This window comes from Ahaetulla prasina, chromosome 5, assembly GCF_028640845.1.
Source record: "Ahaetulla prasina isolate Xishuangbanna chromosome 5, ASM2864084v1, whole genome shotgun sequence".
NCBI lineage: Eukaryota > Metazoa > Chordata > Lepidosauria > Squamata > Colubridae > Ahaetulla > Ahaetulla prasina.
In genome coordinates this window covers 10,550,588-10,571,557 of record NC_080543.1, presented here as the reverse complement: position 1 = coordinate 10,571,557, position 20,970 = coordinate 10,550,588, and the positions used below count along the sequence as shown (strand labels likewise).

Here is a 20,970-nt window from a genome sequence, read left to right as displayed (position 1 = left end):
TATGCTCTCCTGGTACATAAAAGAAAAGATACGTTCATCAAGGTACAACATTTACAACACAATTGATGGTCAATATATCAATATAAATCATAAGGATTGCCAGCAACAAAGTTACAGTCATACAGTCATAAGTGGAAAAAGATTGGTGATGGGAACTATGAAACGATTAATAGTAGTGCAGATTCAGTAAATAGTCTGACAGTGTTGAGGGAATTATTTGTTTAGCAGAGTGATGGCCTTCGGGAAAAAACTGTTCTTGTGTCTAGTTGTTCTGGTGCTCTATAGCGTCGTTTTGAGGGTAGGAGTTGAAACAGTTTATATCCAGGATGCGAGGGATCTGCAAATATTTTCACAGCCCTATGCTAGCATGATTCAGAATAACAGAATCGGAAGGAACCTTAGAGGTCTTCTAGTCCAACCCACTGCTCAGGCAGGAAAGGGGACAAAATGTACTTCAGTCAAATTCTCATCCTGGAGATGCCCCCATGTAGCTTTTTGGTGTGTGTGTTTTGCCAACAGTACCAAAGCTCTGCCTTCTGAGACGGGGGGGGGGGTCTCCAACCTTGGCCACTCGAAGACTTCAACTCCCAGAATTCCTCAGCCAGCAAAGCTAGCAAAGTTGCTAACAAAGCTCTGCTGAGGAACTCTGGGAGTTGAAGTCCACAAGTCTTCAAGCGGCCAAGGTTGGAGACCCCCCTGTTCTAGGTAGGAGCTCCTCCCAAATCCAATGTGAAGGCTACCCATCCACCTCCAAAGCTCGCGAAGGAAAGGAAGAGCAGCAGCTGGCAGCCAAAACGAAAGGCAAGAGGCGGAGGAGGGAGGGAGGGAGTCTCCGCTCGGAGTTCCCGCAGGGGCGCGCCGGGGGTCCTCCCAGTCCCCGCTGCCCTCCCATTGGCGGGGAGGGAGCGGAGAGGCGGGGCTGCCGAGCCCCGCCCAGCTCGCCTGCGAAGTCCCAACTCCAAGCCAAGTTCTCCGATTCCAGGGGCGGCTCGCTCCGCGCAGTTCAGCCCCAGCCCAGCGCAGGTGAAACCCGCTTAGAGGCGCTTTCCAGGTGTGTTTCCGCGGGCGCGGCCAGGCGGAGGAGGAAGGGGGCGGCGGGGGACCCCCTGGCCCGGGGAGAAGAGAAGCCGCTTGGCCGCCTGCAAAGTCGAGCGGGCTCTTTTGCCTCTTCGAGAGGCAGGTCGGATCTCCGCGTCCTCGGCGGCTTTTCCGACAACGTCTTTGTGTGTGTGTGTGTGTGTGTGTGTGTGTGTGTGTGTGTATGTGTGTGAGAGAGAGAGAGGGGGAGGAAGGGGAGGAAAGAAAGAAAAAGGAACAGAATAAAGAGGGAGGGGAGGAAGGAAAGCAAGAAAGAGAAAGAAAGAAAGAAGGAGAAGTGAGGTAGGAAAGAAGAGGGAGGGAGGGAGGGAAGAAAAGCAAGCAAGCAAGCAAGAGAAAGCAAGCAAGCGAAAGAAAGAAAGAAAGAAAGAAAGAGGGAGGAACGGGAGGAAAGAAAGAAAAGAAACAGAGAGAAAAAGAGGAGGAAAAGAAAGAAAAGAAAGAAAGAAGGAGAAGTGATAGAGGAAAGAAGAGGAGGGAGGACGGAAAGAAAGAAAGAAGAGGGAGGGAGGAAAGAAAAGAGAAAAAGAAAGAAAGAAAAAGAAAAAAGAAAGAAGAGGGAGGAGAGGGAGGAAAGAAAGAAAGCGAAAGAAAGAAAGAGAAGGAGAAGGGAGGGCGGAAAGAAGAGGAGAAGGGAGGAAGGAAAGAAAGAAAGAAAGAAGAGGGAGGGAGGGAGGAAAGAAAAGCAAGCAAGCAAGCGAGAGAAAGAACGAAAGAAAGAAAAAGAATGAACAAACGAATGAACTTGTTCTGCCAAGTTGCTTTCTCCAAGCTGGCGTTCGCCAGATGTACCAGAAAGACGATTCCTTTCCTCCCTGGGTGTCGAGCTGGTTCAGAACGATGGGAGTTGTAGTATGAGATGGGATCACTCCAGTTTTTATGCCGTACGCAGAGCGGTTCTGCCGTGGACGGGTTTGGATGGGATCAGTAAACCATGGTTTGCGGGAACAGTCTGTATTGAATTGGGGCCGGGTTCACACGACACAGGAATCCAGAAAGGAACCGGGGTGGGGGTGGGGCGAGACTTATACGGAGCGTCCAGTTCTTAAACTGGACGCGGTGCGCAAATTTCCTACGGTGAATATGTTGAATGGCTTTCAGTTTTTAAGTAGTATTTGCACCCACCCTGGTTTTTAAAAACTGCTTTGCAGGTTCTTCCGAACAGTTTTTGCACAGACTGGGTTTCCTGAAGGGAATTTAATTTATGATTGATTTGTTGAATTTATATTCCACTTTTTCCTATGGAACATTGAAGGGCGATGAGATTCCTTAACACACACACACCCTTTTTTCCCCCCTCCTAAATCTCAGTCAAACCCTAAGAGAGTGATTGAGCCAAATGTCTTTGAACCTCTAAACCAGGGGTCTCCAACCTTGGTCCCTTTAAGACTTGTGGACTTCAACTCCCAGAGTTCCTCAGCCAGCTTTGCTGGCTGAGGGACTCTGGGAGTTGAAGTCCACAAGTCTTAAAGGGACCAAGGTTGGAGACCCCTGCTCTAAACACCTTTCTCCACTACAGATAGTCCTCGGACCTATGTCCGCCACTGAGCTCAGCATTTCTGTTAACTAAACGAGACATGGAGGTCAGGTCTGCTTTGCCCCGCTTTGTGACCTTTCTTGCCTCCGTTGTTAAGTGAATATCACGGTGTGAGTTAAGTCGTTATGCGCCATGGTTGAGTGAACTCGGCTTCCCCGTTGACTTTGCTTGCAAAGGGGATCTCAGGGATCCTGCGACCGTCGTAAATGTGAGTCAGTTGCCAAGTGTCTGAATTTTGATCATAGAACCAGAATCGGAATAGAGCTGGAAAGGGACCTTAGAGGTCTTCTAGTCCAGCCCCCTGCTCAAGCAGGAGATCTATACCATTTCAGGCAAGTGGCGGTCCAGTCTCTTCTTAAAAACCTCCAGTGATGAAGCATTCACACGATTTCTGGTGGCAAGCTGTTCCACTGGTTAATGGTGCTCACTGTCAGGAAGTTTCCCCTTAATTCCAGGTTGCTTTCTCTCCTTGATTAGTTTCCATCCATGGTTCCTTGCTCTGCCTTCTGGCGCTTTGGAAAATAAGTTGACCCCCTTCCTCTTTGTGGCAGCCCCTCAAATACTGGAATACTGCTGTCATGTCCCCCTGTGTCCTTTGTTTCTCTAGACTAGCCATGCCCAAATCCTGCAACCGTTCTTCATAAATTTTAGTCTCCAGGGCTTTAATCGTCTTAGTTGCTCTTCTTTGCACTTTTTCCAAGGTCTCGACATCTTTTTTTGAAATGTGGTGACCCAAACTAGATGCAATATTCCAGGTGTGGTCTGGAATTTGACTGAAGTACATTTTGTCCCCTTTCGTGCCTGAGCAGTGGGTTGGACTAGAAGACCTCTAAGGTTCCTTCCGATTCTGTTATTCTGAATCATGTTAGCATAGTTGACAAACTCTGTTTTCGCCCACTATCTAAATCAGGGGTCTCCAACCTTGGCAACTTTAAGACTTGTGGACTTCAACTCCCAGAGTTCCTTAGTCAGCTTTGCTAGCTTTGCTGGCTGAGGAACTCTGGGAGTTGAAGTCCACAAGTTTTAAAGTTGCCAAGGTTGGAGACCCCTGATCTAAATAAATAAATGCAGGTAGTCCTCGACTTACAAAAATTTGTTTAGTCACCGAAGTTACAACGGCACGGAAAAATGTGACTTACAACCATTTCCCACAGTTACGACCCTATAATCAAACAACCCGGTTATCAACTGCCATGATTCACTTAACAGCTGTAGCAAGAAAGGTCAAAAAAAAAATGAAGCAAAACTTACTTTACAACAGAAATGTTGGGCTCAGTTGTGATCGTAACTCGAGGACTACCTATACAGGCAGTCCTCAAATTGAGCTCAACGTTTCTGTGGCTAAGCGAGACCGTTATTAAGTGACTTTTATCCCATTTGGTGACCTTTCTTGCTGCAGTTGTTAAGTGAATCACTGCAGTTCATGGTTGTAAAGTAAATCCCCATTTATTTTATTTAAGTGTTTGGCTTCCCCGATGAGTTTGCTTGTCAGAAAGTCTCAACAGGTGATCAGAAAGTCACAACAGGTGATCATGCAGGACACTGCAACTGTCATAAATATGAGTCAGTTGTGAAATGTCTGAATTTTGATCTTGTAACTATGGGGATGTTGCAATGGTCGTAAGTGTGAAAAACGCTCATAAGTCACTCTTTTCATTTCCATTGTATCTTTGGTTATTAGAGGAATGGTTGCAAGTTGAGGAATATCTGTATGCAGTTCAGAGACTAATAGATTTAACCAGGGATGATAATGCTCCCAGTTCAGACCAGATCGCCCGATCCGGTAGCAATGGTGGCAGGTGGTTGGGAGAACCAGTAGCAAAAATCCCTGCCCCCCCCCACAAGCCCAGTTGAGCCATGCGATTGTCAGAGCCTTTTTTTTTTACTTTTAAAAGCATTTTTTTTAACAATCTCTTCAGCTGAAGAGGTTATTAAAAAAATGTTTTTAAAGGGTTAAAACAAGGCTCTGACGACCCCAGCTGAGGTGCCTGATGTCAGAGGCTTTTTTTTTTTTACTTTTAAAAGCATTTTTTTTAAAGGTAAAAAAGCTGAAGCCTGCTAGGCAAAAAATGGGGGGTGTAGGCAAAAAATGAGAGAGAGAGAGAGAGAAGGAAAAAAGGAAGGAAGGAAGGAAGGGAGGGAGGGAGGAAGGAAGGAGCAAGGGAGGGAGGGAGGAAAAAGGAGAGGAAGGAAGGACTACAAACCTGGCACTAGATGCAGCTTCAGAGGATAATCCAGGGCTAGATGGGTCCTGAAGGTCATCTAGTCCAACCCTGCTCCAGCAGAACAGTTAGTGAGTTTCTGTCTTTTGATCGCCAGTCACATGGTTACCTAGCCACGCCCACCCAGTCACATGATCCCCACCACCAAGCCACACCCACCAAGCCACGCCCACAGAACCGGTAGGAAAGAAATTTAGATTTCACCACTGGATTTAACTGGGTTTTTAAAATCAGCATTTTCAAAGATGTAATAAGATAGGGAACAATACAAGGAAAATCTATATAAATTGTTTTATAGGTGGCATTTACCACTGGCGAGATTAGCAGAGATGTTTAAAAACATGTCCGCTAGAGGGCATGACACCGGGTACGTATTACCCACCTGTGGTGGACTTGTGCAAAAAGCGAAGAAATATTGGACAAAAATACCTACATGGTTAGAAAAGATGTGTGAAAGTTACATATAGATTATAAGCCAGAAATATTTCTGTTAGGCGTAGTACCAGAAAAGTATGATAAAGGGAATATAGATTTAACATTGCATGTCTTAACAGCAGCAAGGATTGTATTTGCACAGTACTGGAAAAATGAGGAAACACCTACAGAAGAAGATGCAATTAAAAAAATACTACGATCGTGCAGAAATGGATAGATTGACATTAAAGATAAAACAAAAAGAAGATACAGAGTATTTTTGAACATGGGACTTGTTTTACAAACGGTTGGATAATAGGAGTAGAAATTAGGAGCTGGAAAAGTATCATTATGTAAGCAAATGGAGCCAGACAATATGGTGTTCACAAAGTACTTTGTTGTTGTTCGTTGTGAAGTCGTGGGCAAAGTTCCTCCAGGCCTTCGTGTCCTCTACCATCCTCTGGAGTGCATTTAAGCTCATGCCGACTGCTTCAGTGACTCCATCCAGCCACCTCGTTCTCTGCCGTCCCCTTCTTCTTTTGCCCTCAGTCTTTCCCAGCATTAGGCTCTTCTCCAGTGAGTCCTTCTTTCTCATTAGGTGGCCAAAGTATTTTTTATTTTTTTTATTTATTATTCATATTTGTATACCGCCCTATCTCCCGAAGGACTCAGGGCGGTTCACAGGCACATAAAACATTTATATACAAATTAAAATAACCATTAAAAAACTTATTCTAATGCCAAATTATTAAAAATATAAATATAAATATTAAAACCAATTTAAAACCCATATAAATTTAAAATCTAAGCCAGTCCTGCACAGATGAATAAATGTGTCTTGAGCTCGCGACGGAAGGTTCGGAGGTCCGGAAGTTGACGGAGTCCTGGGGGGAGTTCGTTCCAGAGGGTGGGAGCCCCCACATTTGAGTTTCATCTTCAGGATCTGGCCTTCTAATGAGCAGTCAGGGTTGATCTCCTCTAGGACTGACCGGCTGGATCGCCTTGCAGTCCAAGGGACTCGCAGGAGTCTTCTCCAGCACCAGAGTTCAAAGGCCTCAATTCTTCGGCGCTCAGCCTTCCTTATAGTCCAACTTTCACAGCCATCCATTCAGTGGTGAAATCCAATTTTTTTTACTACCAGTTCTGTGGGTGTGGCTTGATGGGTGTGGTGTGGCTTGGTGGCTGTGGCAGGGAAAGGATACTGCAAAATCTCCATTCCCACCCCACTCTGCAGCCAGCCAGAGGGGGTATTTGCCGGTTCTCCAAATTACTCAAAATTTCCACTACCAGTTCTCCAGAAACGTCAGAACCTGCTGGATTTCACCCCTTCATACATTGCAATTGGGAAAACCATAGCCTAAAGTGACCAGATTTCAGCCATGGCAAAGCGGGACACCATTGACCGGGGGGGGGGGCTGCGCATGCGCGCTGAGTCTTGCCACCTGCCTGAAGGAGGAGGAGCGGCTGCTGCTTCTCCGCTCTTCCAAGCAGGCTCGGCTCTCCTCGGCTCTCCTCTCCGCTCTTCTCTTCCTCTCGGGTGAAGTCAAGCGGAGTCTCTCCTCCCTCTCGCGCCCCCTTCTCCGCCACTCCCCCTTCTCTCCGCCTCCTCCTCTTGTGTTACCGCCTCCCATTTTCAGAATGGGAGTGAAACAAAAAAAAATCGGGACTTTTTGGAATTGCTGCGGGACGCGGGACAAATTATTAAAAAGCGGGACTGTCCCGCCAAAAGCGGGACGTCTGGTCACTATACCATAGCCTTATGTATGTGTAACTGAAAATGTATAAACAAACTGTGAAAAAAAAGATAGGGAACAAAACAGACACAAGAATACCCATGTACTAAAAACCATTTCCCCTCCTTCCGATTGGACGTTGGAAATCAAAGCTTGGGCATATCTAACTCTGAAAAAGTTACTATCGTAGAAGTTTTGTGTTCATGTTCGAAATACAAAGCAGCTCATTTTGGATGGGATTGTATACATAAGTGTCGGGAAGAGGCTTCAGTCGCTTGCATCACAACTTACATACTTACGGTGTCACAACGTTAAAGATTTAATAAATCTTTACACCCATATTCACACCTATATTCACACCCATATTTCTATGCCCCCCACGCCACGCCCCCTGCACATACGTGCACAACCCCCCCACTCAAGCTCTGTTTTGGGTCTAGCAGGCCTACCTGAAGCCCATTTCCAGACTTCTGGTAGGCCAGGTAGGCCCATTTTTCACCTTCCCCAAGCTCCAGAAGCTTTCCTGGAGTCTGGAGGAGGCGAAAATCCACCCGGAGGCCGGAAACGCCCTCCCAGAACCAAAACGGGCTGTGTGGAGACTCCTGGGAGGGGAGCGGCCAGCCGAAAGTCAGCTGGCCGGCGTGCGCATATGCGCTGGAGCTAAGCTAGGGCAACGGCTCGCGCGCCCGCAGATATGGCTCCATGTGCCACCTGTGGCACACGTGCCATAGGTTCCCCATCACGGCTCTATACCATTCTGGATAAATGGTTGCCCAATCTAGTCTTAAAAGCTTCCAGTGGCGCAGTATTGCAGGCTACTTCTGCTGACTGCCAGCTGCCTGCAATTTGGCAGTTCGAATCTCACCAGGCTCAAGGTTGACTCAGCCTTCCATTCTTCTGAGGTGGGTCAAAGGAGGACCCAGATTGTTGGGGGCCAGAGGCTGACTCTGTAAACCGCTTAGAGAGGGCTGTAATTCTAAGTGTTATTGCTAAGTGCTATTATGAGCCAATTATTATGGTACAGAAGTCTAGGTGCTATTGCTATTACAACAATTCGATAAGTGACCATTTGAAATTACTGGTACATTGAAAAAAAGGTGACTTATGACCGTTTTTCACACCTCAAATGATAATTGTAGCATCCCGATGGTCACATGATCCAAATTTAGCCACTTTGCAAGTGACTCATATTTATGATGGTTGGTCCCAGGGGCACGTGATCGACCTTTTATGACCTTCTGAAATGCAAAATCAATGGAGAAACCCGATTCACTTAACAACCGTGTGACTAGCTTAACAACCACAGGGATCCATGTCGCAACTGTGGCAGGAAAGGGTCATAAAACAGGGCAATCCATTCAACAACTGTCTTGCTTAGCAACAAGTGTCGGGCTTTCAGTTGAGGTCGTAAATCGAGCGAATTACCTGTCATCCAGGTAATTTTACAAGATATCCCCATTTCCCTTCCTTAAATCCAGATATGCTTGCCCTTGCAATTAGTGACATTTTGACGGGTCAGTTTGTGAGATTTGTCCTACAAGTCTCACGAAATGGAAAATAAAGGAGATAGCAAGGGGGGATACATACCATTTTACTCACCTTGCAGGAATGGAGACAATTTTGAACGAAGTCCATGAGGCGTGTGTGTTCTTGCTGTTGCTTCTGGGTGTTTGAGTCAGAAAATTAATGATGGGTCATGTTCTTCAGAAATATTCAAGGACACCTGGCTGGACATCAAATATAGATTCCTTTCCTTTCTTTCTCATTTTTTTAAAATTTATTTACATTTATATCCCGCCCTTCTCCGAAGACTCAGGGCGGCTTACAGTGTATAAGGCAATAGTCTCATTCTATTTGTATATTTACAAAGTCAACTTATTGCCCCCCCAACAATCTGGGTCCTCATTTTACCTACCTTATAAAGGATGGAAGGCTGAGTCAGCCTCGGGCCGGGCTTGAACCTGCAGTAATTGCAGGCTGCTGTGTTCTAATAACAGGCTTCTAAAAGCCTGAGCTATCACGGCCCTTTTTCAGATTTGTTTAATTTTAGGGGGTGGGGAAATGTGACGGGGAAAACTGGCTTGTTGCAAAGAAGAATTTTAGGTTTCTCGCATTATTCCTGATCTGAGTGGGGTTGAACTTCGCCTTAAGATCAGGGTTCTCCACACTTGGCAACTTGTGGACCTTAGCTCCCAGAATTCCTCAGCGAGTTATTATTTGAAGTCTACAAGTCTTAAAAGTTGCCAAGTTTGGAGACCCCCCTGCTCTTACAAATCAGTTTTGCCACCTGGAGGTCCTTTTTGATGCTGGACAGCTCCATTACATTATTGATGGAGGAAATGTTGGCTTTTACAAGTGGTCCTTGAGTTATAACCCTAATGGAAAGGGTCAGTTACGATCATGATGTCCTTAGAGTCTATTTTCACATAACCGGACCTGATTTTATCTTTTTTTTGTGTGTGTTTGCAGTCATTCAGCGAATGCCGCAGTTGATAAGTAAATCCATTGTTCGTTATATGGAGCAGGGGTCTCCAGCCTTGGTCCCTTTAAGACTTGGGGGCTTCAACTCCCAGAGTCCCTCAGCCAGCAAAGCTGGCTGAGGAACTCTGGGAGTTGAAGTCCACAAGTCTTAAAGGGACCAAGGTTGGAGACCCCTGATATGGAGGGTTTTTTTTTTGCCGGAAACTGGTTTTATAAGGGAAGGTTTCTGGAAAAATGTCGTAAATCACAGATAACAAATGACGGGGACTTGGACAGAGTCAAGAACTACCTCTAACCAACCTTAACTAGAGGCCATTTTATTGGTTATGAATTCCTTTTCAGGGTTGAACTTCTGTCAGTCACTCCCGGCATAGAAAGGAGAAACATAACTCGGCAAAACCTGTCTGGCAGTAAGTAAACAGTGAGCAAGATGCTACTGGTGAAAGGAGGAAGCTGTTGCAAGTTTATAATTCCCTTTAGAATGAAAAGAGCTCAGCAAATTAAGAAAAAGGCGACTTGGTTATTTTGCAGTTTTGTCTACAGCTGTTGTTGACTGATGATTCATTTTGTGGTCCTTAATGAGACATAAAGGGGAAGTCATCTACTCTGGCTGTCCCAAGGCAGGTTTCAAAATTCAAAGGTATTAATTGAAATAACCCGGATGGTTTTGCAAGAGTTAAATTTCTATTTAACAACTTCTGTTGTGGGTCGAATATATTCCAAGATGAGAATAGGGTTCCTTATTTCAGGAGTCTCTTCTGCATTTTGACAAGGGCTTTTAGGGAGTTTTCCCACCTTAGCAATAATTTCTGGTAGACTTTGCCCAGCTTTCGTCAGTCATGGTGGCCTCACCTACCATGTGGCAGGTCTGCCTTAGGTGCATGTGATTTATTTATTTTTTGGGATGTTGAAAGAAGAGGCAAGAGAAGAAATGAAAATAGAGTAGAATTTTCTCATGAAAAAGAAGGAGAGAGGGAGGGAAAGAGAGAAGGAAGAAAGGAAGGGAAAAAAAGCAAAGGGAAGGAAGGAAGTAGGAAGGGAGAGAGAGAAAAAAAATTAAAGAAAGAAGAGAGGATGGATGGTTGGAAGCAAAGAAGGAAGGAAGTGTGGGTCCATGGGATAGGAGGAGAAAGGCAAAGGGAGGGAGGGCAGTGGTGGGATTCAAATTTTTTGACTATCGGTTCTGTGGGTGTGGCTTGGTAGGCGTGGCTTAGTGGGAGCATCATGTGACTGACAGGGCGTGGCCAACTTGACATCACTCACGGCAAGGTGGGGCGGGGCGAGGCGAGCAAACAGAGGGCGGGTGGAGGCAGAGCCAGCCAGAGATGGTACTCGCCAGTTCAGCGAACCAGTTAAAATTTCCGCTACCAATTCGCTCGAACCGGTCCCGAGCGGCTGAATATCACCTCTGATGGAGGGAAGAAAGGATGAGGATGTAGAAAGACAGAAGTGAGGGAGGGGGATGAAGAGAAGATGGATAAATGGATGTGAAAATGGTAAAGTGAGGGAGGGAGTGATGGCAGGGGAAAGGGAAAGGTGGAAGGAAGGGAAGGGAAGGGAAGGGAAGGGAAGGGAAGGGAAGGGAAGGAAGGAAGGAAGGAAGGAAGGAAGGAAGGAAGGAAGGAAGGAAGGAAGGAAGGGTCTCTGTGCTCAGATTAGGCCTGGAGAAAGCAGATCTACTTCCTTATTTGCTGGTTCTTCTAACAACCCAGTTCTTGCCTTTGTGTTTTGTGTACCGATTGCCTAATATTTGCAAGGTTATTTCCTGAGCATAGAGATTTGCCTTCTACAGAAAAACGTTTATGCACCTGGCTAGTGATGGAGTATATGACTAACTCAAAAAGATCAGCATCTGTCATGTAACACATCAGCAAATTTTTTAGTCCCTAGACTGTGACATTCCCATGAATATTAACTCCGATTTTCTCTTTCAGAAATGCTAAACTGCTTACCTTAATTTCTCATGCTCTTTCGTGTTTCCCCCAAAATAAGACCGGGTCTTCTATTAATTTTTGTTCCAAAAGACGCATGGTGGCTTATTTTCCTGTTAGGTCTTATTTTGGGAAAATACGGCACTAAACTCCACTGTCTGCTGACGATCTTAAATGGGGCTTATTTTTGGGGTAGGGCTTACATTATGAGCGTCCTGAAAAATCATGTTACGACTTATTTTCCAGTTGGGTCTTATTTTCGGGGAGACAGGGTAGTTAAAGGAAAAATACAAGACCACCAAAAACTTTTGCATGATTTAGATGCAGTCCCAAGAATTATTTTAGTCTTCTGGCATTGAGAAGAATAAATGGTTCCGTTTCTCAGATAAAAAACTGGCTGGATGAAATAACAGGGCAGAAAATAGGAAAAAAAATTGGAACTATTCCTATTGGGCATTCTGGAAGGGAAAATGGAAAAAATATATGCAATACATCATATTACACATATTGATGGCATGTAGAATTGTGATTGCACAGAATTGGAAACATCCGGATATCCCACCGGATCAAATTATAATAATAATTTTAAAAAATGAATGTGCAGAAATGGATAGATTATTATGGAAATGAAGGAGAGGGAAGATACTGAGTACCATCGAATATGGAATAGAAGGTATTCCTGGCTGGAGAGTAAGCATAAAACTTAAGGGAGATTTTTGTCATGAGACTGAATTCTGAATAGAGATTAAGATAATGTAAATAAGAACGTTGGTTTATAGAGATACTTAGAAGTAGAATCTGTATATAGAGGTTAAATAGGATAAGAGATACCAATATAGGAAAAGCTGTTATGAGTATTCTGCTTTTTTTTGTATTGTGTATTTTAATTTTTGGAAATTTAATAAATATTATTTTTTTAAAAAAGAGAAGAATAAATGGTTCAAATATTTGTCTCTTTATCTGTTCCCTCCTTCCTCATACCAAAACGAGAGCCCCAGTTCAACCTTTAAATAGCTGTCCATTTTATGGGACAAGAAGAGTTGACATCTCCTTTTGATTGCGGCATAGCAAAACTTTATAAAATGAAGTAAACGGGTGAAGTAAAATCAAGAATAATGGATATCCATTATTCTTCAGCCTCCTTTCACGTTTCGGGCACTCGCGAGAGAAATATATCTGACTTCTGTTTCAATAGAATAGTCATTTCTAGGTTTGTTTACTACTCTAAATTCTTTTTTTGAAAGGCAGGAGAAATATGGGATTCCAAGTTCTTTTATTTTATTTTAATTAATTAATTAATTAATTAATTAATTTATTTATTTATTTATTTATTTTGTCATATTTTATTTTGTTCTGTATAGCTTCTTCTTAGAGGGGAGGGGCGATGTATAGTTAGTCCTCAACTTAAAACCATATTAAGGACTGGAAATTCTGTTGCTAAACAAGGCAATTGTTAAGTGAGTCACGCCCGATTTTATGAGCTTTTTGCTGTGATCGTTAAGCGAATCACCTCAGTTGTTAAGTGAATTATGTCATTATTGAGTGAATATTATTAGGAGAAATATCCATCTGGTTCAGTTCCAAGCCGGGAGAAAGACACTGGAAACATGGAGGCTGATTGGAAAGATGGTTTAATAACGAAGCAGAACCACATGGATGGTCCTGGGCAGCTGACCCCATGGAGTTGAGATTAGGGGGAGTGGTTATACCTTCTCTTGGGCTTTGCACTTGAGCTTCCTGTTCCTGTGCAAGAACATGTGTTCTATTGGCCATTGTCAGATTCCTATGGGGTTATGTTTGTCTGAGCTAAGTTTGGTTGAAGTTTGCTGGGTGATGCAATGTCGTTAGGAGATTATGCCATGTGGTGAGCTCTGCTGCTAGATGGGTTAATCCTATTGTGTCCTGTGGGGTCATGTCTTAATCCCATCATCCTAGAGCTGGAGGTCTTTTGTCTTGTAGATAAGCTGGCCCAGTCTTTCTTAACAGGCACCAAATATCTGCTGGGGGCAGGGAGCTGCTTTCTGTCTTTAAAACATATTTCTTCTTTTATCATCATATGACTTTTTCAAATATTTCCCAAAATATTTGAATATCTGGTGGCTCAGACTGCTAAGACAGTCTGTTATTAACACAGCTGCTTGCAATTACTGCAGGTTCAAGTCCCACCAGGCCCAAGGTTGACTCAGCCTTCCATCCTTTATAAGGTAGGTAAAATGAGGACCCAGATTGTTGGGAGCAATAAGTTGACTTTGTATATAATATACAAATGGATGAAGACTATTGCTTAACACAGTGTGCCTTGAGTCTTCGGAGAAGGGCGGGATATAAATGCAAATTAAAAAAAATATTTCATTCTTCTAGGAGAGAGGTGGGTGCTAATTTTCTAGATCACAAATGGCAATCACAACCATTGTAAATACATACCAATTCCCAAACATCTGAATGTTTATCACTTATGACTTGCAACAGTCATAAGCATGAGGATCAGTCAGAAGTCACATTTTTCAACACTGCTGTCACTGTTAAACAGCATTACATTCAGCCACAGTTTTCACCTTGGTTTATTCAGTAAATCCACAGTTGACTAGGATTGCATCCCATCTAAGCCATTGTAATGGTACGTGGGAATGACTGGGAGATCGGAGGAAGAGCTGCAGCCTAGATCATGGTTTGATAACTGAAATTTGAATCTGAAATATTTCTTTATAGGAAGGAAGGAAGGAAGGAAGGAAGGAAGGAAGGAAGGAAGGAAGGAAGGAAGGAAGGAAGGAACTGAGTGAGGGATGGAGGTGGGAAGGGAAGGGAGGAAGGAGTGGTGGGCTGAATGGATCCAGAAAAATAAAAGTAAGAAAAAAGAGTTGTTTTCACAATTGCAAGAGTCCAATACCATAACCTTAACCACAAAGATAGTTTTAGGACTCATGATTGGACTACATGCTTCCTCTCTGGATTACTTCACAGGGCTGCCTTTGACAGCCTTAAACTACGATTTATAAATGAAGTTTTGAGCTTTATGGTGCAAATAAACAGAGTGAAAGGAAGAAGATGAAACAAGGTAACCCAGATGACAGTGTAATTAGTGCAATGTACTGTATATAACCTGTTCGGTATGTTAGGATAAGGTCAAGGCAAAGACAGCACCCTACATCAACAGTTCCTCCCATAGCTGTTAGTCTGTCAGGGTACACCCTGGGACTGAGATGTATGAACACACACACACACACACACACACACACACACACACACACACACTTTCTCCCTCTCTGTCTAGTAAATTTTTCAGCTCACCTGTGTCATTTTTCTGCACTAATTGCAGGTTTTCTAGTATCACTAATAAAACTAGTTTATCAGGAGTTGTGGGCTTGAATCTCAGCCCGCAAGCTTTCTAATTCAAGTATCGGCCTCAATGAAGCAGTCTTCTTCTTCTTCTTCTTCTTCTTCTTCTTCTTCTTCTTCTTCTTCTTCTTCTTCTTCTTCTTCTTCTTCTTCTTCTTCTTCTTCTTCTTCTCCTCCTCCTCCTCCTCCTCCTCCTCCTCTTCCTCCTCCTTCTTCACCTCTTCTTCCTTCCTCCTCTCTTCTCCTCCTCTTCTCCTCCTCCTCTTCTCTTATTCTTCTCTTCTCCTCCTCCTCCCCTTCTCCTCCTCTTCTTTTTCTCCTTCTCCTCCTCTTCTTTTTCTCCTTCTCCTCCTCTTCTTCTCTTCTCCTTCTCCTCCTCTTCTTCTCCTTCTCCTCCCCTCTCCTCCTCTTTCCTCCTCTTCCTCTTTCTCTTCTCCTTCTCCTCCTCCTCTTCTCCTTCTCCTCCCCTCTCCTCCTCATTCCTCCTCTTCCTCTTTCTCTTCTCCTTCTCCTCCTCCTCCTCCTCTCCCCTCCTCCTTCCTCCCTCCTCCCTCCTCCCGGAATTTACAAGCTCTGTGGCTTTGGATTTACAGCAATTTTGCTGGAAACTTGCATTTACTTCTTGTTCCCGGCAATTGATGTATGTATGTAGACAGTGGGTTTGCTTAACAACCACAGTGTTGCTCAATGACTGCAGATTGGCTTAGTGACCATGGCAATTTGCTTAATCACTGCTGCAAAAAAAATGTTATAAAATTGAGTTGGTCACATGATGACCTGCTTAATGACCTGCATGATGTATAACTGGGTAATTTTGGGGTCAATTACGGTCATCTTATGACAGTGTTGAACATGTGGTACTTCATGAGCCGCGATGGTGCAGTGGTTAGAATGCAGTACTGCAGGCTACTTCTGCTGACTGCCGGCTGACTGCAATTTGGCAATTCGAATCTCACCAGGCTCAAGGTTGACTCAGCCTTCCGTCCTTCCGAGGTGGGTAAAATGAGGACCCAGATTGTTGGGGGCAATAGGCTGACTCTGTAAACCGCTTACAGAGTGGTGTAAATTACTGTGAAATGGTATATAAGACTAGGTGTTGGATAGAAGGGAGGAAGGAGCCGTGATGGCGCAGTGGTTAGAATGCAGTATTGCAAGCTGACTCTGCCTACTATCAGGAGTTCGATCCTGACCGGCTCAAGGTTGACTCTGCTTTCTAGCCTTCCGAGGCCGGTAAAATGAGGACCTAGATTGTTAGGGAGTAACACACTGACTGTTTAAACTGCTTAGAGAGGGCTCTAAAGCACTGTGAAGAGGTATATAAGTCTAAGTCCTGTTGCTATAACTGGTCCTCAAACTTCCAGCTGCCATGATCCCACGTTGCATAATTGGGATCTAAGCCCTTGGTAGCTGGCCCAGATTTCCAAGGGCTGCAGCATCCTGCAGTCCTGTGATTACGATTGGTGATCTTCCATGCCAGTTTCCACGAGCAAAGTCAAACGGGGAAGTCAACCATCCTAATCAAGTGATGTCCTTGAATTAACTGACTATAGCGAGTTGCGTAACAATGGTAACTCTGGATTGCTAGCAATGCCGTTGCTATGGAGCAGGATGCTTTATGACCCACGCTGGTTAACAATGAAAGTTCCGGTCCCTGTAGATGAGCGATGAGAGAAGATCTTCTGTGGTCTCCAGTAGGACTTTCATTCAAGTTGAACTCAATACTCTATGCCTCTTTTCACGCTCTGTGTTCAGTGAGTAGATCTTCCCTCTAAAGCTGAGGTGGGCAATATATTTGACGCACAGAATCAAGCATTTATCTGTAGCGTAGAGTCAAGATCATGGGAAGTGTTCGTACCATTTTATAAGGCCTTGGTAAGACCACACTTGGAATACTGCGTCCAGTTTTGGTTGCCACGATATCAAAAAGTGTTGAGGCAGTGGTGCAATCCAATTTTTTTTTTACTACCGGTTCTGTGGGCGTGGCTTGGTGGGCATGGGGCAGCTTGGTGGGCGTGGCTTGGTGGGCGTGGCAAGGGAAGGATACTGCAAAATTCTGGGGGAAGGATATCACAAAATCTCCATTCCCACCCCACTCTGGTGCCAGCTGGAGGTGGCATCTGCCGGTTCTCCGAACTGCTTAAAATTTCCGCTACCGGTTCTCCAGAAGCTGTCAGAACTTTCTGGATTTCACCCCTGTGTTGAGGGTTTAGATCAGGGGTGACAAACTGGCGTGGGACAGATACATCACATGAAGCCACGCCCACCCCAGCTCTGTGAAGGGGGAAAAAATGTCACAAAATGTCACATGACGACAACGTGACACGGCGAGTTTGACCCCTGTGCTCTAGATAAAGAGTGCTGTTGTCCCCAATTCGGGTCCGAGCCTGGCGCCGAAGCCAATGATGGACGCCAGACACGAGGTGCAGGTTTTCCGATTGCTTTTTATTGGAGTACTCCAAGGAAAAGGGCTCCTGGCCAAAATGCCAAGAACCAGGAACAAAGGATTAAGAAAGCTTTATATATTTTCGCTAAAAGAGAAGGCAAGACAAGGCGAGATAATAAGAAATACCATCTAACAAAGGTTTTAGTAATAATTCTACAATTTGTTCTATTGGTCTCTAGCTGCCCCTATTCCTAAGCCTTGGCTAATGACTGCCTCAGGATTCTCTAATACTCTAATATTAGAGTTCTCTAATACACATTTAATTGGCTGCAGGCCATCTGTATTCCTAATTTTTAGCTGAGGCCTGCAAGTTGTCTAACTCTTGCTACTTTTATCAGCTATCTAACTACCCAGAATTGTTACAAGCTTTACACATGCATATTTCCTGTAGATAAGCATTCTTTGTTATTGCCAGACAGACTCCGCAATTACAGCCTTCCTGATTTACTTTCAAGTGTGTATCATGACCTGGCTTTATTTTAGCATACAGCCCATCAAAGAAGGGCAACAAAGATGATTAGGGGACTGGAGGCTAAAGGATATGAAGTATGGTTGCAGGAATGGGTATATCTAGTTTAATTTAGAATGCAGTAGAGCTGGAAAAGGGACACGGTGGCTCAGGGGCTAGGACGTTGAGCTTGTCGATTGAAAGGTCGGCAGCTCAGCGGTTCGAATCCCTAGTGCTGCCGTGTAACGGGGTGAGCTCCCGTTACTTGTCCCAACTTCTGCCAACCTAGCAGTTTCGAAAGCACGTAAAAATGCAAGTAGAAAAAATAGGGACCACCTTTGGTGGGAAGGTAACAGCGTTCCGTGCGCCTTTGGCGTTGAGTCATGCCGGCCACATGACCACAGAGACGTCTTCGGACAGCGCTGGCTCTTTGGCTTTGAAACGGAGATGAGCACCGCCCCCTAGAGTCGGCAACGACTAGCACATATGTGCGTGGGGAACCTTTACCTTTAGAGCTGGAAAGGGACCTTGGAGGTCTTCTAGTCCAGCCTCCTGCTCAAGCAGGAGAACCTATACAATCTCAGACAAGTGACTGTCCGGTCTCTTCTTAAAAACCTCCAGTAACGAAGCACCCACAACTTCTGAAGGCAAGCTGTTCCACTTATTTAACTATCTTCACTCTTAGAAAGTTTCTCCTTAATTCCAGGTTGCTTTTCTCTTTGATTAGTTTCCATCCATTGTTTCTTATCCTGCCCTCTGGTGCCTTTGGAGAATAATTTGACCCCCCCTCCTCTTCTTTGTGACAGCTCCTCAAATCACTCTTGGCCAATAAAGAATTCTATTCTATCTAGTCTTTTCTAAAAAAAATAATAATACTGGATTATTGCTATCCGCATCTAAATACTGCTAATGAAAAGAAGGAGTAGAAGTTGTAGACATGATAGCGGTGTTTCGATATCTCAGGGGCTGCCACAAAGAAGAAGGGGTCAACTTATTCTCCAAAGCACCTGAGGGTAGAACAATGGGTGGAAACTAATCAATGAGAGAAGCAACTTAGAACTAAGGAGAAATTTCCTGACAGTAAGAACAATTAACCAGTGGAACGACTTGCCTCCAGAAACTGTGGGTGTACCAACACTGGAGGTTTAAAGAAGAGATTGGAGAACAACTCGTCGGAAATAGTATAAGGTCTCCTGCTTCAGCAGAGGGTTGATTCATTGACATTATTTTTTCTGGTCTTCCTACCAATGGCTTTTAGTTCTGTTTGAGTCTATCTCACCATTGCAGCTGTGTATCTAATGGCTGGAATTGCCCAGGTGTTTATTGGCTGGATGGTATTTCCTCCAGTGAGTTTGGATTTTAACATCTTCTTCACTCGTGATATATTCAATTCTAACCAGAGGTGGTATTCAGGCGGTTCGGGCAAACTGGTAGTGGAAATCGAGGGTGGGCTTGGCCATCTGCTATGGCTCTATGCTGTCCTATTTAGGCACATTTTTGAGGCTGGGCACATGCGCAGAAGGCACATGCGCAAGCAAAGCGCATGCATAGAAAGCCAGGCTTATGCGCGCTGGTGACCTGTGCGCTCACATTTTCGGTGCTGGGTGAACCGGTAAGTAAATTATGTGAATCCCACCTCTGCTTCTAACCTTCATCTTGATTTCAGTCTGTTTGATGTTGTCAGCTTGAAGAATGCCCAGGAATCTATGGGGATCATCTTCATCCAGACTCTTGACCTTATTTCCATAGGGGCATCTTGATTCTTTCAGTTTTCACTAATTTTTCCCCTGTTTTATGGTGTAAAGAAACAGGTCTTGAGGTGTACCAGCTTTGCACCAGCTACAATCTGTGGCAAAGATTTGGCTCTCTTCAGACGTGGTCTGTCCAGATGCAATATTTGGTTATGTTAACCTGGCTGTGATAACAAATTGAATAATAGAAATAACTAACCGCAGATTGGGTTTTGTTTTTTTTTAACTGCAAGAACCTACATGCATGAGGAAATACCAGCTTAGGGCAATTATTACGGCTGCAGTGAGCTTAGCATGCAAATACTACGGGTTGTGGCTTGTAAGCCTTTCTTCTTTGAAATTATGGGGTGTGTGAAGTGTCTCATGCTTAATAGCAAGAGAAATTTCCACTTGTATAATTGCCAGGTAATCAAATTAGCACATACAAGTCATATGGTTGTTTTTTTTCTAGCCAGCTAAATAAAATTTGCTCGAGGGATTGAAATACGGAAGACTCTTGAACTCCAAAAGGAATTAATTACTCTTGCTTATTTTAATTACTTCTTGATGATTTTCAGACGTGAATCTGGGAGAGAAATGAAGTTTCTTATCAAATGAGTGTACATTTACTGTACAGGTAGTCCTTGACTTAATGACCACAATTGAGCCCAAACTTTCTGTTGTTAAGTGAGACATTTGTTAAGAGAGTTTTGGCCCATCTTACGACCATTCTTGCCACTGTTGTTAGGTGAATCACTGGCTAAGTGGATAAGTTAGGGCCTCTGGTGGCTCAGACTGCTAAGACAGTCTGTTATTAACACAGCTGCTTGCAGTTACTGCAGGTTCTAGTCCCACCAGGCCCAAGGTTGACTCAGTCTTCCATCCTTTATAAGGTAGGTAAAATGAGGACCCAGATTGTTGGGGGCAATAAGTTGACTTTGTATATAAATATACAAATAGGATGAAGACTATTGCTAACATAGTGTAAGCCGCCCTGAGTCTTCGGAGAAGGGCGGGATATAAATGCCAAAAAAAAAAAAAAAGTTACTAACCCGGTTGTTAAGTGAAGCTGGCTCTTCCCCCTTCGACTTTGCTGATCAGAAGGTCGCAAAAAAGTGATCCCATGATCCTGGGACAGTGTCACCGTCATAAATACGAACCAGTTGCCAAGCGCATGAATTTTGATCACATGATTGTGGGGATGCGGCAAAGGTCATAACCCATGAAAAATGGTCATGTCACTTTTTTCAGTGCCGTTGTAACTTTGAACCGTCACTAAATGATTTGTTGTCACCCAAGGACTGTGATTACACGTAATCTCAACCCTGGGTACAGGTAGTCCTTGATTAGCAACCAGTTGCTTAGCAACCATTCAAAGTTCCGATGGACCTCCCCAGGGGTACTTAACCCGTGGTGGGTTGCCCCCGGTTCGCCCCGGTTCTATAGAACCGGTAGTAAACCGGCTGGAGGCTCCGCCCACTGACCCGAACGTCATCAAAAGTGATCTGCGCATGCGCAGAAGAGCGCGCGGGCACACGAGCAGAGCGAGCTTGTGCACGCGGGCACGATGCAAACCGGTAGTAAAGATAAGTAGAAC

At 44.3% G+C, this 20,970-nt stretch overlaps 1 protein-coding gene across 1 annotated transcript in view; it reads left to right on the top strand.

Moving 5' to 3' along the window:
- Positions 1-951: 951 nt before the first annotated feature.
- SYTL2 (synaptotagmin like 2) overlaps positions 952-20,970 on the top strand; it is a 96,986-nt gene continuing 76,967 nt past the window's right edge. Inside the window, exon 1 of the mRNA XM_058186289.1 lies at positions 952-1,051. The gene's annotated coding sequence lies outside the window, so the exon portion shown is untranslated. The remainder of the gene's footprint in view (positions 1,052-20,970) is intronic.